Here is a 19,759-nt window from a genome sequence, read left to right as displayed (position 1 = left end):
AAATAATATATCATTTATATACATGCAAATGTATGTATGCATCTATTTATCAGAGAAACTTTATAATAGAATATAATATAAAGTTTCTCTGATAAATAGATGCATACATACATTTGTGTTGTTTTTAAATATTTTTGCAAGACTTTATATTTATCCATCTTTATAATAACGTATTTGAATAAAATCTCATTCCTATCCAACACACACTTCTCCTAGTATATTTTATGACAGTAAAGCGAAAATTGGGCTATGGTATTTCACTATATCCCCACCCTATACTCAGTAATCTTTGTTTCCATCCCATGACTGATTATATCCTTCAAGAATATTTTTGGTGAATTGTTATTTGCCATTTAATGTTAGGTGATACTCACGCATGATGCCAATGGGGTATTTAAGAAAAAAATCACATGAGCATCTACAGAGAGCACACACAACTAAGACAGTAGGACATTTAAATTCAGCCATCAGTTTAAGTGTCTTAATTACTGCCCATTGCCCCTACTGCCACTCTTTCTGAAAAAAAGAATACAAAGACTGTATTACCTTTCAAACTGGTTAGTAAGTATAGTGAGAAGCACAGGGAATTTTGAAGGGGCAGAAAAATGCGTGGGGGCTGACTCTTTGGCATGCATTTCTCAACTGACATAATGATCTCGAAAAGGGTTTTCAGGTATGCAGAGATCGCCTCTGCAATGATCTGTATTTATTAGGGGAACTAGTAAATAATATGCTGCATGCTGTGCAGTCAAGAGACTTCATAATTTCTTTCACCTCAAAAATAGAGATTCCTCTGGGAGTTGAATGCCAGACAATACCCTCTCTTGATACATAGCGGTTTTCACAATCAGGCAATTAACTCCATATATTTTTAAAATTTTATCTTTAGCTGACAGGCATTTTAAAAAGGTTTTTCTCTAAAGTCAAACATACTGGAATATTTATTTATTGTTGCTCTGGGACTCATATTTAATGATATTCTCATCAATATTTTGTATTCTATTTAGTGATAAAGAAGAAAACCAATAAATATTTTGTACTCTACTTGGAAAAGTACACATTGGGAAATCTGCCTGCTACAAAATATTTATTGTTTTCTCGTGTTTTTCAAAACTTCGAATGTCCTTCAGGATCTGTACCTTTTATTATACAGCTGTCTAACTCATTTTTGTTATAAAATGGATACATTAAATGGAAAACACCTTCCAAATGCATATTAGTGACATTATACATACAGTTTCACTAATCATGACTTTATATATGGTTCTATATGTTTCCAGAAGGTTCTAAATTGAAGGTCAAAATTATTTATAAATTTTAGAATGTGCTTATGTATGTTTAAGAAATGATTGAGGAAGAATCAGTTACTATATAAGCTATCTTGTTTTAAATTCTCAGAATCTTTTTTCAAGCTAAATTTGTGGTGATTGTAAAGTAAAAAAGAGAATGACTACAGGCTTCAACATCATGTAGTCTGAAATTATCAAACTCTCATAACACACTCTCATCTGCACCTGATGCATGGAGAAAGCCAGTCATTCAGTCTGTGAGTCTCTGAATAAGTACATATTAAGTACCCTGAAGCAAAGAAAACTCAACAAGACATATTTAGTGCCATCAACTGGATTTCAGCTCTACAATAGGGGAAAACAGTGTAAAGAAATCATTGCAATACTGTGCATCAGTTGCAACGATAGGCCTAAAAGCACTGCTTTGAGATCATTATAAAAGAAGCAGGTGATTCTCTCTGTGTAAGTATTTAGGAGGAGAAGCAAAGTCAAAACATAGGCTGATGGGGCGCCTGGGTGGCTCAGTGGGTTAAATAAAGCCTCTGCCTTCGGCTCAGGTCATGATCCCAGGGTCCTGGGATCAAGCCCTGCATCGGGTTCTCTGCTCAGCAGGGAGCCTGCTTCCTCCTCCCTCTCTCTCTGCCTGCCTCTCTGCCTACTTGTGATCTCTGTCAAATAAAATAAATAAAATCTTTAAAAAAAAAAATAGGCTGAGCTGCTGCTGGGTATAAGCCTTAATACTGAGATAAAAGCATACAATAAAAAACAAAGAACAGAGAAAATAGAAATTAACCTGAAACTGCAAAGGGCCAGGAAACTGTGCAAAGTTCAATATGTGAAATATAATTTTCACCAATATTTTGTTTCCATATTTCATGATATAAAAATTAGAAAATAGAAACAGATGAGGAAAATATTAAAATACTCATAGTTTAACCAGAGATACATTGTTGATCTAAAGTAGATCCTTCCTGATATATATATTTCAATAATTCATATTACAAAATCTTAGGGTGCCCCTAAAATCTCATCAAGCTGGTAATGCCTTCTTAAGACATAATCAGAAAGAGATCCACTCAACATAGAAAGAGAACCATGGTTAAGATAGGGGAGGGAGGATGGGTGGAAGAGAGGAATAACAAAGGAACACAGGAAAACTTTTGGGTTTGGGTATTATTTGAACGGACATGTTCAGTACTTAGATGTAGATGATGGTTTCACCTGTTTATCCATATGTCAAATCAAATCATACATTTAAAATATATGGTTTATTGTAGATCAATGATGCCATTAAAGCTCTTTAAAAAGTAACATCTGAGGAGCACCTGGGTGGCTCAGTGGGTTAAAGCCTCTGCCTTTGGCTCAGGTCATAATCCCAGGGTCCTGAGATGGAGCCCCACATCAGGCTCTCTGCTCGGCAGGGAGCCTGATTCCCCCCCCCCCCCCGTCTCTGTCTGCCTCTCTGCCTACTTGTGATCTCTGTCTGTCAAATAAATAAATAAAATCTTTAAAAAAAAAAAAGTAACATCTGATACAAGATGTAATTTAATTAGTTGTGAACCGTCTATGATGTCTTAACTTAGGAACCTGATGAGATTTTTTAATAAAAATAATGGGAGAAGAAGGGAAAAGGAGAAAGAAGCAAACCGTTTTCAACTTGTCTTGTCCTGGACAAGAATCTTTGATTAACAGGAACAGCACTGTACAGAAACATCCTCTGAGCTGACCAGCAAGCTAGCACAGATTGCTGGACATATAATTGACAGAGGTGCTTCTCTCCTGAATGGTGTAGGAATAACCCCAGTACACTAATAGATATGGAAGGCCAGACCTCCTACATCAGAATCCCTGCTATAGGAGCAAGGAATCTATTGTCTTTCTCATTCCCAAGTTCTCAAATAAAACTCTGGGAACTAATATCAAGTAACATCCAAATCACTTTACTTTAATTCACTCTCCAACAAGCAAACTTCTCCATGACTTCATCTCCCGAGCAGACAACTTCCTACCAGTCACCAGAAGAGTGTGCCAAATAAAAACACATGTTTAGAATTCCATAATTAACATAATACATTTATTTTATAAATCAGTTTCTTTTAAACCTGACATCCAACTGATTGATTCTGGAGAAACTAATAAAGTTGTGTGCGTAAACATGCAAATTTAAAAAATCGAATCTTAGGCAATGAAACACCCAAATTTAATCATCATCTGAGACTCTGGCCGGCACCATCTGAATTACAATAATATTTACATAGACAAATTTTTTAAGTTGATAATTTAAAATATATGAATGGTTTCATAAGTTGACGGGCCCAGATACAGGCAGTTAAACTCAGGATATTAGTGGAGATTTCAGAGATATAGCAGGAAAAGGTAATGTTGATAAACCAAAGTGAATTTCAAAATTCTGTATTACAACAAAAAAATCTATTAGATATGTTTTCTTTCAGAATGTGAGAAAACTATATGCACCATTTAATGAGGAAAAAGTGTGTCCATAATTTGAGAACCTGAATCACTCTGACCATTTCTGCAGAAGTTTGAAAGCCACATGCATTTTTGGGAGGTATTTATATTTACCTGGTTGTATGCTAAAATTCCTAACAGTTGGATAAAATTCTTTATAACCTTTATATATTAAGGCAGTCAGCAAACTAATAATGCACTCTCATAAAACACTTGCCAATGTAAATCACTACTGAGAATTCAGCCTGACATTTGGATTACTTGAATTTATATCAATGACTTACTGAATATTCAGCAATGTTAGAAATATACTCAATATTAATAATGACTTTGAAGAGAAAGTCTTGGCTGAAAACTGCTGGATAGGTTTTGAAATGAAAACTTAACTGAAGGGCACTGGGTGGCTCGGTTGATTGAATGTCTGACTCTTAATTTAAGCTCAGGTCATGATCTCAGGATCGTAAGATCCAGCCCCGCATCAGGCTCCAAGCTCAGCATGGAGTCTGCTTGAGATTCTCTCTCTCCCTATGCCTCTCCCCCAACCCCCTCCACCCTCTCTGAGATAAATAAATCTCAAAAAAAAAAAAAAAAAAAAAACGGGTAGGACAAATGACTTTCGGACTTCTATGTTAAATGCTTATGAGAATTTTGTGCCATGAGCATTCTATTTACTTTCTCTGGAGTCTAATATGGAGTAGTCAGACATAACCAGTACCAATTATCTGTCTTTACTTTCAGGTTAAGAAAAAAATGGTTTTATTGGTGTTAATTGAGTGCATGTTGAAAACCAAGTACCCTCATTATATGTGACAGGCTCCCGGCAGGTTTATTTTTCTTTCAAAGTTTTGCTACCTTGTCTTGCATTGTTTTGTTTGCTTTATTCTGTTTTGTTTTCCTACATAAAAAATGAAACTAGAAAGTAAAGCATGTTTAATGGAAAGATGTTTGTGGTATATAGTCAAGAGAAAAGAGTACATTTTAAAAGAGTATATTTAGTGAAGAAAAAGTCATTTTCCAAAGGTTATATACTGCATGATTGCACTTTACATTCTTAAAAGGACAGGACTATAAAGATGGGGAACAGATTGCTGGGTAGGGACTGGAACTCAGGGCAAAGGATGAGTGAGCTACAAGGGGTAGCAACGGGAGTTCCTTGGGGTGATGGAACAGTTCTACCTTGACTGCTGTGATGGTTATGCCAACCTAATCATGTGGTCAAATTGCACAGAAACACACACACACGTGCACGCATGTGCGCATGCACAAGTGTGTAGGAAAATTTACAAAAACTGAATAAGGTCGATAGCCCAGTTAACAGTATTATTCCAAAGCCAATTTTCTAGTTTTGCTATTGCACTATAGTATGTGTAATGGCACCTTTGGAAGAAGCTGGGCATAGGGTTGAAGAGAACCTACATACTATTTTTGCAACCTCTCATGAGTTTATAATTATTTCAAAATAAAGAGTTTCTTTATAAAAGCTATATATGAATTTTAGAAATCTGGCTATAGTAATCAACAGCAGTAAAATGAAGTTTTTGGTTATTTGTTACTGCCTGGAAAAACTCCACCAAATGCACATGATACGTTTGGGATAATTCTGAAAAACGAAAAAAAAAAATTCCATGTAGAATACACTAAAATTCCTTTGAGAAAGCACTGGGGCCGGGGTGGGGCACACCAGGGGGGCCTACAACCTTGCTTCAAGCTGCCACAGCTCAGGTAAACAGAAGGTCTCCGGAGCCACAGATAAGCACAGATGTGCTCTACATGACATGCTATGGACAGAGCAACTCTGTGGCTCCAAGCGTAAGTCGACGACAATCACAGGGCAGTTTACAGTGTAATCCAGAGTGAATAGCACTGAGGATTGGTCAGTGAGAGTTGGTCAATGTTAGGGTAGTTCATGATCTCTTAGTAATACCAGGAAGGGGCAACCAGTAGTGTAATAATAGCAGCAGGTGGCTCACCACTTCCTACGGGCTCAACCCTGCTGCAGGTGAGCTCATTGTACGTTCACCAGGAGCTGTGTGGAACCACACAGAGCCAGTCTTAGCTACATAAGGTGGTGTGTACAATGAGAGACAGTAGAGAGACATCACTCAAGGAAAGACAGAGATGTCACTCCACAGACCCAAGAGACCACTGCAGAGATACTGCGAGTCAAGTTCCAAGATGTTGGCAGTGATTTTTTTTTTCCTCTGTCTCACAGTCCTTATGCAGTGCCTGGCACAGACTAGATTTAAGTAAATGTACAGAAAAATGAATGGTGGTGATATATCTGACTCTGTGTGTGTGTGTGTGTGTGTATGTGTGTGTGTGTGTGAATGAGCAAGTGTGTGTATATGTTTTATAGTAAGAAATCTGGATGGTACAGCACAAAGTTAACAGTATTTCTGGATGTAAGAATGATAGAGAATTTACCTATGTTTTTTTCTGTTATCTTGTCTGATTTTCTACTTTTCATAATAAACATTCTGTACTTTTAAAATAACTAAAGTGATCTGAACCTTGAGGCCTTCCCAATCACTACCTGTATCCAGAAAAACCAATTATTTGTATCAGGTAATATATCTGACTTTACCAATGTTTAATATATAAAAGAATGGCTATTTTACATTTTACTTTGATTTTTTTTATGGTACTTAACTTGCTTCATTACAAAAGCAAAAAACTATCTCAATGCAATGGAAGACAGTACTATTTTGCTTTTAATGGGAAGAAAAATAGTGCTACTCACGTAATAAATCTTCATGTCCAACACATAGCCCCAGGGTCTAGGTTCGTACCTGACATAAAATCAATTTGCAATAAATGCTGGATAAATGAATGAAAAGGCTAAAAGGAAGCATCCTAGAATTGAAATAACACTGTGTACACTAAGGAATTTTTCCATACTAGTATATAATCTTACCAAAAAGTTCAAATAGAAGAGAATCACCACTAAGTGAACAAAAATAGAAGGAAAGCTTCATAGAGAAGTTTCCTTGAGCTGGAAGGGTTCCAGCAATGGGTGAACACCTTTCAGATTTGACAATGACACTGTAGTCAGAGAACAAATGACATGCCCCCATTAATGGCCTCATGTTTGTTTGAGTATATGCCTCTTTGGCACATGGTTGCACTGTCACTGAAACAGTGTGTTGGTATCACCATTAGTTTTACATGTCAACTCGACCGGGTCAAGGAGTGCCCGGATATCTGGTTAGACATTATTTCTAGGTGTGAATATTTGTTTTTTTCTGAAATTGGTCAGCATTTAAATCAGTGGACTGGGTAAAAATGTGTCTCTCCCCAGTGTGGGTGGGCATCATCCCATCTGCTGAGGGCTTGAACAGAACAAAATGGTGGAGGAAGAGAGACTGTTCTCTCTCCCTGTTTGCTGAACTAAAACATCAGTCTTCTGTCTTTCAACTGGAAGTTCTACTATCAACCTTCACCATTTCAGACCTTTGGACTGGAACTAGAACTCTATCACCAGCTCTTCTGGGTCTCTCATTGACAGTCCCAAATCCAGATTCTGGGACTCAGTCTCCAAAATCACATGAACCAATTCCCCATTATAGACACATATCCTACTGGTTCTGTTTTGCTGGCTGAACTCTTAACTAATCCAGTCAGGCAGGGTCCTCTAAAACACAGATGCCAATACAGGATTACTTGTAAGGATCTTACCAGGGATATACCAGTAAGAAAAAATCAGGAGGGAATCAGGAAGTGCTGGGAGAGCTTTCAGACCGTGATGCAAGTCAGCCCCACAGTGAAGGAGAGAATGTCGTGGAGAAGTGTTGTCCTCTAAGGAAGATTCATTAAGGCTGTCATGGCAGCCAGGAGCCAAAGTCAAGAGCCATAGGAGTCCCTCTGGCATCTCCTAGAAACAAGCCTGACTTAACCTTCCTGCCACAGGCACTCATGGCTATCGGGGAGCAGCCCACGCAGGCGTAGCCTCAGTAGGAAGGGAGTAATAGACGTCCCAGCTCAGCGTCTGGGCCCTCCCCCATCAGGTGAGCCCCCTGCAGCTGGAGATCTGTGAGGCCGACTCCTATGCAGACCTAAAGGTTTCTATCAAACAACACCTTCAGAGATAATCTTACTTTAATGAGATGGAACATAAAATTTTTTAAAAAAGATTTTATTTATTTGACAGACAAAGATCACAAGTAGGCAGAGAGGTAGGCAGAGAGAGGGAAGTAGGCTCCCTGCTGAGCAGAGAGCCCAATGTGGGGCTCCATCCCAGGACCCTAGGACCCTGGGACCATCACCTGAGCCAAGAGCAGAGGCTTTAACCCACTGAGTCACCCGGGCGCCCTGTGGAACATAAATTTCAATACAAGGTTCAAATGCAGAATATTATACTATCAGTGACATGGTTAACCTACAGGGTCGTACTTTCTCCATGAGGTAACAACCACTTTTCATGGATGATTTATATGGAGATTTAGATTATATTTATTCTTGTAATGTTCCCTAAAAGTATGTCCTGCACAAGAACAGAGTACACATTCATGTGAACGAATGTCAGAGGTAGATTTGAGATATACACACACATACACACACACGAGCATACACCATAACATATTATATGATGTTGCATAGTTTGCTCCTTCTCTTATAAATATTTTCATTCATTCCTTTGTTTTAATATCCCCTTACTTTAACAAATGATAATTTTATGGCTAAGTTACGAAAACTTAAACAGTATTTTCAGAATGTATGATGTGATCACTAGTTTGAATCACAAATGTCCCTAATTCTTTCCCCTTTACACACACTAACCCACTCACACTGACAGAAACATATACGTATTTTTATGAATTCTATACCCTCTTTTAGTCTCGTCTCAATTGACTGTTCTCTTTTCCAAACAACTGAGGCATATCGCTTTATAGAGTAGGGGTGGCAGTCTGCCTATGCTATACCATGAGCAGGGATTAAAAGTAGAGTCGATGCCTTTTACGACTTTTGTCTCAGGTTTCTTAACCGATTGCTGGGCTAATCCTCTGTACACAATAAATATTTCACTGATGGTGAAAAGTAAACCCATAAAATCACTTATAAAATGTTGGACTGAGAATTTTGAGTTCTTTATCTGCTTGTGCCCTTGAAAAAGTGTAATTTATACTTTGTATTATTTAAATAGTGGTTTTTAGATAACCATAATCTAAAGGTAGATAACCATATATAAATGTCATTATATTTATTTAGTTTTCTGACAGTAGAAATGACATCGATAGTTGAAATACAGAACATATCTCGATATAAATGTTACATATAACAACAAATGTAAAAGCACATTTCCCTAATGTTTTTTTAAAAAAAGTATTCTCATCCAACCATAAGGAGGACTCCTTTTCCATATCAGGAGTCTTTAAAGTAGTTTTAGGGTGCCTGGGTGGCTCAGTGGGTTAAGCCGCTGCCTTCCGCTCGGGTCATGATCTCAGGGTCCTGGGATCGAGTCCCGCATCGGGCTCTCTGCTCGGCAGGGAGCCTGCTTCCTCCTCTCTCTCTCTCTGCCTGCCTCTCTGCCTACTTGTGATCTCTGACAAGTAAATAAATAAAATCTTAATAAATAAATAAATAAATAAATAAATAAAGTAGTTTTAAATCAGTATTAAAGTACATCTTTCGGCAAAGATCACTAGTTGTATAATTTGGGTAAAGATCATTTTCTCAGGTAGTTTGCTTTAAATATCCTGAGCCATCTTTTTCCCTAGTACAAGATTTCTGGACTGTATCTTTGCAAACCCTTTTACCAAAACCACTGCTGAGTTTAGCCACTCTTCTTTCATTATACATAGGTATACAACAACAAAAAAATTATCAATAATCTGATTTTTATTTTCCTTAGGTGAAAGAGGTTGATGTAATAGCTACTATCATCATGTTACCAAGTAACTTAGGATAAGTGATCACCTGGAGGTCTGGTCTCTATCACTGTTATCCAGAATGTGGTTCTCAGAAGGAAAGCATCAGTATCAACAGGGCTCTTGTTATAAGTGCAAATTTGTCGGTCCCACACAGATCAACTGAGTCGGAATCTCCTCTGGGGTACAGCCCACAAGTCTGTATTATAACAAGTTTTAAGAGTGACTTTTTGCTAAAATTAGAGAAATCCTGCTCCACATGGGTGTTTCACAGATAGAGAAACATAAATTTGGATGACTGATTAGACTTCACTTTTCATGTACAACTTCAGCAATATTGCAAAAACCATTGTAGAATAAGGAAATTCTTGATCATCAAGGCTTTATCCAATCTTATACAAGCTTCCAAAATCATTTTTGTCATAAATTCTCATGATGTAGCCATCAACAAGGGCTTGAATAGTACCACCACCAGGTAGAGGAGCAAGGTCTGCGTCTCCTTACTGATGTGCACTGGTAGGGTTAGTCAGAGCGCTGGCTATGTTTAAGCTGCAAGTTCATGGAGTCAGTGTATAAAATACTCACCAGGAAGAGCGCGATGAAAGTCAAGACCAAACTACTGTGCTCAAGTGGGAAATGCAGAGGTCAAAATCAAAGGGCAAAACTGGAAGCAGGAAAGGTGAAATAAAGCACAAGTTTCAAAGTCAAGGTAAAAATACTGAGGTCAAAGATGAAGCTCTAGAGAAGGAAGAAAAATAGGATATTGCGCTAACATCAGAGGAAAGAAGTTGAGTCCCTCAAGTACCAGTAGAAAGAGCTTTCTCTAGCCTCCTACACAATTTGTCTTGATTCCTTCCGTCTATCCTAGGGCAAGGTCATGTAACAAGTGATAAAGCCAAAAAAAGAAAATAAACTTCCCAAATCCTTCCATTCAGCCATCATTCAGCAGATACATGCAAAGCTTTGTGAGAATGAAACCTGATATTTCATTACATTTAAATCACTTAAATCCACCATTGCCCAGCAAATGTTTTTAAATGTCTTTCTCACTTTGAGGGAAAAGATGTTATGTTCTTATTCCCTTAAAAAACAGTGTATTTTGAATTTTGTCACAATTCACTCTATTGGTCTTTTTTTTTTTTTTTTTGCCATGACCTTTTCAAAGACTGTCTTTTTACAACCACAAACATAAAAGCTATTTTAAAGTATATGGTATATTATTCTTTTCTAAAGAGAACACAACAAATCCAGAAGATTTGTTTCTTAATAATAACTAAAGGTTTTAAAACAAAAGACAAGTTAAAGCAGCAAAAAATATATAGCTCTGCTATAAAAAATACATAGGTATATAAAGCACATAATAAAATATACATTGAGTAACAGAGAAAAAAAAAAAAACAGGTATTGATTAGTAAAGGATTCTAGAGGTTAAAACCCATCAAGAAAAACTGAACATAGACCAACAAGAAGTGGAAATGGAAAGGGAAGATTAATAGAGATGTACCCAGTGTCCAGTAATATGAGAAACTGATATTGAGAAAATTCCAAAGACTGACCAAACATATTACTGCTCCTTAGAGACGTGTTTTTCTTTTTCTTTTTTTTTTTTAAGATTTTATTTATTTATTTGACAGAGAGAAATCACAAGTAGATGGAGAGGCAGGCAGAGAGAGAGGGAGAGGAGGAAGCAGGCTCCCTGCTGAGCAGAGAGCCCGATGCGGGACTCGATCCCAGGACCCCGAGATCATGACCCGAGCGGAAGGCAGTGGCTTAACCCACTGAGCCACCCAGGCGCCCCAAGACGTGTTTTTCTAGAGCAGGTCAGAGTGCTGGTTTGGGAGATAGGGCACCCACGTTCACAGGCTGACTCTGCTGGCCACCATCTATGTGGCCTTGGGCAGACACCTTCAACCCTAAATAACAAGGGCAAAAAATAACACATACTAAGTAGGGCTATTTTAAGTGTTAAATTATTTAATATATGTAAGTGCCCTAGAACAGAGCCTACAGAAATCTGTTAGTATTACCTAGTATCATAAAGAAGCACTATACAATAGAAATAGAATGTATGCCAAATGCATAATGTCAATGTTTCTAGTAGCCACAACAAAAAAGCAGAAAGAAACAGATGAAATTAATTTTACTAATATTTTTTTAAAGATTTTATTTATTTATTTATTTGACAGAGAGAAATCACAAGTAGACGGAAAGGCAGGCAGAGAGAGAGGGAAGCAGGCTCCCCGCTGAGCAGAGAACCCGATGCGGGACTCGATCCCAGGACCCTGAGATCATGACCTGAGCCGAAGGCAGTGGCTTAACCCACTGAGCCACCCAGGCGCCCAATTTTACTAATATGTTTTATATGGCCCATCTTATGGGTTGGAAATGTATCCCCCCCAAATTCATCATATGTTTAATTACTAAACCTTCAATAATTCAGAACACGACTTTGTCTGGAAACAGGGTCATTGAAGATATAATTAGTTATGTTAGGATAAAGTTACATGACAGGAGTGGGCCCCTAATCCAAAATGAATGGTGCCTGTATAAGAAGGGGAATTTGGACACAGACATGGTAACAGGAAGAGCTCCATGTAAAGATGAAAGCAGAGGTGGGACAATACCTCTAAAAAGCAAGGAATGCCAAAGACTGCAGTCTCCTAGCTAGTCTCCCCTAGCTAGGGGAGAGACATGGTCAAATCCACTGACTCTGAGGAACCAACCCTACAGACACCTTGATCTCAGATGTCCAGCCGTCAGAAAAGTGAGAGAGTATATTTCTGTTGCTTAAGCTATTCAATTTGTGGTAGTGGGTGGTATTTTGTTAGAAGAGCCCTAGCAAAAGAACACAGCCCAATAGAATGCAAATATCATAATTTCACTGTGTTATCAACATGAAGTATTATAAATGAAATATTTGCATTCTTTTTGTCACACCACGTCTTCAAGTTCTGGTGTGTATTTTACACAAGAGCACATCTCAGTTTCTACTGCTCACATTTCAAGTGGTCAGTCACAATTTACGACCAGTGGTTTCCTGGTTGGATGGTAATGTCTTAAACTATGCCATGGGGGTGAGAACTTAAACTCCACTCTTTGCCCATGACTTATCAATACTAGAGTTGCACCATATACTAGAAATAGAAATGTTAGTTGGCGTTGGAATTACTATTCTCCTGATTGTCAATCTCCAGTCTGTTCACCCCATCTGTCCTTACCTCTTACTCTACCCAGAATATTCCGCACAACTCTCTTGCCACCTTGTTTTTATGTCACCCCTCTCCCATCACTGACTGAATCTATCCCATCACTGCTCTCTCCTCCATCCCCATGCTCAGGTCAGCTACACTGCCAGGGGAAAAAATCATACATCACAAGAACTCGAATGCTAAGCCACCTCTCTTTTACCTTGACACAGCCTTCAATAGCAAAGCCTCCAGTAATATGTGTGTCAACCCAGAACGTATCTTCATCTCTTTCCTGTGATGATTCCAACTGTCTTCCTGCCCCTGGAGAAATGGGAGTTGCTCAGTTTGCCGGGATTCAACAACGCACTCATGTGTGTACACCCGATCCCCGCCCCCCCACATCCCCATGACCCATGTTCAGTAATCACCTCTGCAGGGTTGTAATCTCCAATCAATGGTTTCCTTTCCAGTGCTTCTATGTCTTTAGAATAAAATGTGCTCAAGACTCTGTCACGGAAACAAAAACAGAAAAGCAAGGCTCTTCCTTTATCCTGCTGTCCCCTCTTAATCCTCTTCCCTTGCTCCTTTCTCACTCCCACCGTCAGCCATCTTGTCTTCACTTCCATTCCCCTTCCTCGGGTATCACCAACCACCTCCATGTCACTAATTTCCATGGATCCTTTTTGTGTTTGTCTTTATAGACCTTTTTGTTGTGGTTTCATTCCTGGAATGCTCCCTTCCTGAGCTTCTGTGTCACCACTCCTTCTCAGGCTTCTTCACCTCTCCAGCTATTCCTTCTTGGCCTCTTCATGGGTCACTTTTCTTCCATTGGATCCCTAAACGTGATGTATGTCAGGTTTTCCTTCCTCAGGCCTGTGGTCTCCTCACTGTATTTCCAGCCTCCCTTCCTTTCCCCCAGTGACTATCAGAACCGTAGCTTCAATCAACAACTCTCTCAGTGTTTCTCAAACTTTGAAACCACATATTCTGAGATTCAAATGAAAATTCAGGCACTCTTCCTTAAAAAAAAAAAAAAAAAAAAAAAGGCGGGGGGAGTATATACTCAAGAGCCTGTATTCCCTGAAGTTTAGGAAAGTCTAACCTGTACATGGATGACTCTCAAATCACTGGACCTATACAACTCTTGAGATCACCAGCTCAAATTTCTACCAACGATCTCCTCCTAGAGGAGCTAGATACCCCCCAAGATAATTTGATCCTCCTGTTAAACTGCCTACATTTGCAAGCAGCTGTACCACCAACCCAGTTAATCAAGCCATAAATCTGTAACTGGTCCCTTGGCATCTATCTGTTGTTTGTTTCCACAACGTGACTGTCTATAGTCACTCTCCACAATCTTTCAGCCTCAGTTCAGCCCTCGACATCTCTCAGCTAGCTCCCCCTCAGTGGGATTGACGTCCCTGGCTTCCCAAGTCCAATTCAAAATCCTAGAGATGGTCCTTATTGCTTCCAAGATGATGCCTTAGAAAAGCACCCAAGGTTCTTCCTGATTCGGAACTTGCCCTCTTACCTCTTTAACTTGTATGTATTTTTTAGCAAATTGAATGTGACACCATGTACAGCATGGAAAGTACTGGTGTCCTGTAATAAAACTGAATTTCCTATTAAATGTAAAATTCCAGAAGGTAATCTCTACCAATTTTTTAATATACATATAATACTGCGTTAATACTTAGAAAAAACCTACCCGCCTATCAGACCTGCTTTAAGTGACAGAAAGCCAACTTTTATGGGTATTGTTTATTATAGTTTTTAACAAAAGACAAGGGAGAGCAAAGTATGAGAACCAAAATATGTCAATACAGGAAAAAGCTGACATAGGGAATGATGTACAGGTAGTGGAAAGGGACAAGCCTAGTTTTAATTCCTTGAATTTTACTTTGGTGTCAATCTCTCTAACACTCAGTTCCCCTACCTGTAAAATGAGGATTAGAAAACCCACTCTTTGGGTTTGTTTGTTTGTTTTGGTTTTTGGTTTTTTGTTTGTTTGTTTGGAGTTTTTTGGGGTATTGGGAACTAAATGGAATGGTGCTTGGGAAGACCACCAAAACAGTGTGTGAGCACTGAGTGTCTCAATAAATTCCTCAATAAAGAAATTTTTGGCAGTAGAGAACCTGTCTGCTGTTCCCTTGTACCCAGGACAGGGCCTGCCCCTCTGCCTTCCATTTCAGCACCTGCAGGACTTTGGGGGCAGCAGCAAAAGGTTGAGTACAACTGGAATTAGGATAACAATGGCCTCAATCAAAGTCAGTTCATAGACTCCAGGAGACACATGTAGAGCAGCAAACCAATGCCATTACTACCAACATCAATGACAATAAATTCATAAAGAAGCTAGATATGGTTGGCTTCTGAGGAGTGGCTTCTAACAGTAGAAACCACATGCAACATCATGTAAATTCCTTTAAGATAAAAAATGAGCCAAAAACTCCAGTTTATGGACGTCCAAAAATTATATTCCTATAACATAAGTTAATCTTCTAGGATTTCTATTCTGTGGTACTTGGCCCCAGGTCCCAGGCTTTGTACCAAAGCTTCACACTGTTACTTTGATATGTTTGAGACAAAACTGTGAAACCACTTGCCAATCCAAAACATTTATATCTATATTAACTATAACAATTATTTCTTCTTCTTTTTTTTAAATCGTGTTTATTTATTTGACAGAGAGACAGAGACAGAGAGGAAGAGAGTAAACACAAGAAGAGGGAGTGAGAGTGAGAGAGGCAGGCTTCTTGCTGAGCAGGGAGCCCGATGTGGGGGCTTGATCCCAGAACCCTGAGATCATGACCTGAGTGGAAGGCAGATGCTTAACCACTGAGCCACCAGGTGCCTCAACAGTTATTTCTTCTGACAGATTTTATGATATGCCACAAACTTGTGGTGAAGAGAAATCAAGACAGAGGGGCTGAAGAAATGATGATACAAACTTGTTTTAAACTTAAAAGACCTCCTACCGAAATAAATAAGGTAAAATGTGCAAAATATGTTCTTTATGCACTTACTGGTGGAAAACACATAGAAAATGTTCTTTGTATTCATCTTTGATAGAAAATGGACCCAAAGTTAGTATTTCCTCCACTTTTTTTTTTAACCTTCTTTAAGGTAAAGAAGCAAACCCTGTCTCCCCTTTTTTTTTTTTCAACAAAGAAAAGGCTTCAAATTCAAGTCATTTTTTTTTCTTTTTGTTGAATCTCAGCCTTCATATAGACTAATTAATCCCAAATGTTAATACTTCACTTTTCAGAAAAATGAAGGGGAAATAGACCATTTAGATAGAAGACATTGATTTTTTTTTCATTTTTAGAGCACTACGTACATTCAAAATAATAGTTTATATTTGTTTTAAAAAGTTTTAAACTCATTCAATCTAGAGTTCTACATTTAAGCAATAACAGATTTAGAACTGTCCATCGTAAATCAAATAAAAAGAGGACAAGACACTGGAAATAGGTCCTTAAGTTCCTTAAGGAAAAATCTAAAGCTTTAAAACAGGAACAGAGAAGTGGCATCACAATCCACATATCCATATTAAGCCAGCCCTGAGGTGAGATATGCAAAGCTCCAGGAGTTGAGAGATACACCACTGTCCTCCTGGCCCCCAAGATGGCTCCCGTCCCTGTGCTTGTCCATCTCAGCGTTGCTTTTTACTGCTGGGTCTAAAGGAAATGACAGACTGCTTCTCTGAACCCTGGTATTTCCTACATTTTCCCTTTGTCATGAGGTATTCCTTTCTTCCTCCGCTACTGACTTAGTTAGAGGACTATGCCCTCCTAAGGGGAGAGGTGTTTCATTCGATCAACCCTCTTCAGCTCAGTTCCTCACAGAGGAGTTCCTAAAGAATGTGTGGAGCCCTTGTCCCAATCCGATGTATGTCACTCCTTCTTGGTCTCTAGGAAACAAAACCAATTTAGGGATTATGTCAAACTGGACTTTTTGAGTCAAAACAGTTTCCCCCACCAAAGCAGCAAAGGTCTTCTAAGTTCTCTTTCTTGGCCAGCACAGTTTCTCAACAGTTCTATTCTCTGTTCGTCGCCGTTTACCTTCTGTCAGCCTTGGTGTTGCCGGACTCATGTCTGGCCTCCGTCCCCTGTGACAGCTTTTCTTAAACTCCTCTTCCTCTTTCCAGAATTATAGACTCATTTGGTTTCTGTGTCCTTCCATCCTGCCAGACTACGTATGCCTTGTCTACAGTCAACAGGTATAAGAAAAAGACAGTTCCACTGGTCCTTGAGAATTGCCTCTTCATAAAACACTTACTATTTTAAGGTCACCCACTCACACTTAATACATAAATCTCTAGACCTAATACGGATTTCTCCCTTACTTTTTCAGGAGAAGAGATATTTGAACATGCACCTAGATAAAAATGTAAATACACTTGAAGAAAAGTACAAGTTTCTTACTGCAAAATTCAATTTTGGCAAATTTTTCTTTACTTCCAATATTGTCCTTCCTTCCTAGGTTCCCAAAGAAGTAAAAGAATCTCTTATGTGACAACTGTCCCCATAACCTGACCATAGAGAACTCATCTGTCCACAACAAATTCAAGATGTGATTTTCTAATTTAAACTAAGGTGTCAAACCTAATTGAATAATACACCCCATTAATTTAAATTAATGAATGAGTCATTGATAAAGGGCACATTCATTAATGAAAAGAAGACATCGTCTCAGTCCGAATTTTAGCAGCAAAACATGACATTGGGAGATACGCTTGGTAGAGGAGGCAAGATTTTCTTACCACAACCCACAAATCATTCCTACTTATCCATGTGACACTGTGACAGTAATGCCGCTATGTGTTTGCTATAATCGCAGAACAGAAAGAACTACTTCATGGCGATTCAAATTTATTTTAAAAGGATATGTGTATGTGTGTGCATATATGCATAGATATACAGTACATTTAGTATATGCACATGTGTACATATGTACATAAATACACATACATATTGTATATCATTGATGTTTAATAAAAATAGAACATCTACTTTATAAGAGTTACAATTCATACACCTAATCAAACATATGTTTGACACAGTCATCATGCTAAATTTTAAAACAAGAGTACCAACACTATTAAATCCAGAAAAAGGGTAAAAATTTCTTGTAAACAGTACTATAACTCACTTTGTAATGTCAGTGCTATACAATGTAATTTTAAAAAGAGAGTAAAGTAGAAGTATAAATATTTGCAAGATGGAAAAAAATTATTATTTTTAGATATGTCATTGTATAGTTTAAAAATCCCAAACGCTAACCAAAAAAAAAAAAGTACATAATTTCTAGCATTGTTAAATATAAATACAAGTGAATTGTACAGATCCAACAGTAACCACCAAAAAAGGAAATAAGTAGTAAGAATGTGCAGAAACTATAATGACGGAAACTATAAAGCTACTGAGGGAGATAAAGAAGACTCGCATAAACGTAGAGATATCATCTTCTTCTTGAATAGGAAGACTCTACACTGTAAAGACATCAGTTTCCTCCCTAAATGAAATCTATAAATTCAATGCAATCCCAAGGGGGTGGAAAATATGAAACCGACACGATAATTCTAAAGTTTATCTGTGAGGATAAACTTCTGCGTAACCGGCATCAAGACACCGGTGTGGGGAGAAAGAGAGAAGCAATTCCATAACGTGTGCTGGAAAACTAGTCAGCCTCCTGGAAAACCTCAGGCTGAGGCTCTACCCTTCAGCCTTCATTACAATACACTCCGGAGAAATACGATGCATAAGAAGTATAATACAGTTAAATAATAATATTAAGCAAATATTTAGCAATATTTATTTCCCAGGGGAAAAAACCAGATAACGTAAAGGAAAATGTGGATAGTGAAAACATGTCTATCGCCAGGTGGATGTTTAAATATAATATGGTGTATCTGAAAAATGGACTCCCGTGTCCATACTTAAATGTTGGTGCATGAGTAGTTCCGTAACCATGGACAAATATGAGGGTGGTAGGTGTAAAAAGGCAGAGGAAGATGCTTGGAAAGATATACTGAAGGTTGCTGCAGGTTACCTCTGAATCATGAAACCATATACAATCTGTGTTTTCATTTCCATATTCTTCTCTATTGCTGGAAATGTCTACATGGGCTTCTATAGGCATTTATGCCATGATAAAGGACTTTCTTCTGGAAAATGCATATATAACATGGTTGAACAGAATATTAAAACATGAATTAAGATTTCAGGACCCTGGTCTGGGTTCTCACATTAATGGGTGTGTGACTCTGGGTCAGCCCCCTTCCCTGGGTCTCAACATATTCATCTTTCATTTAATCCTGAAGTCTTTATTTTTTTTTTAAGATTTTATTTATTTATTTGACAGAGAGAGATCACAAGTAGGCAGAGGGGCAGGCAGAGAAAGAGGGGGAAGCAGGATCCCCGCGGAGCAGAGAGCCGATGCGGGGCTCGATCCGAGGACCCTGAGATCATGACCTGAGCCGAAGGCAGAGGATTAACCCACTGAGCCACCCAAGTGCCCCTAACCCCAAAGTCTTAAGCTACCCAAAAATTCTCACTTTAGGGAATAACATTATACACACACGGGTGGGGGGTGGATCAATCAATGAACTATGCATTTTGGAATAAAGACTCAATATAGACCCAAAGAAGGAGGATCAATAGTTAAAAAGTGTAAAATCATAAATAAATGAGAGAAATGTTGTCCACCCCAGACAGGAAAGTGGCAAGACTGCTGTTATAACCAAATCATTGTCTCTCCTGCCTAATCACACGCATGTCCTAAACGGCAAGGTCTGAACAGTGTAATCTACCCCGTGCTACTCTCCAACATTAGTTAAGCCCCGCAGTCATCATGAGGCTCGTGTAATTGGTAATACTGGTATCGAAAACTATATTCATTTCAAGCTCCGGTAGAAACACAGAAAAACATCAATATTTATCAAGGG

At 38.4% G+C, this 19,759-nt stretch overlaps 1 protein-coding gene across 3 annotated transcripts in view; it reads right to left on the bottom strand.

Moving 5' to 3' along the window:
- The window catches only part of GPC5 (glypican 5), a 1,430,236-nt gene that overhangs the window by 1,190,029 nt on the left and 220,448 nt on the right, over nt 1–19,759 (bottom strand). The window lies entirely within an intron of this gene.

This window comes from Mustela nigripes, chromosome 15, assembly GCF_022355385.1.
Source record: "Mustela nigripes isolate SB6536 chromosome 15, MUSNIG.SB6536, whole genome shotgun sequence".
Classification (NCBI taxonomy): domain Eukaryota; kingdom Metazoa; phylum Chordata; class Mammalia; order Carnivora; family Mustelidae; genus Mustela; species Mustela nigripes.
The sequence above is the reverse complement of the archived record's forward strand: the minus strand, read 5'-3'. Positions and strand labels throughout refer to the sequence as shown.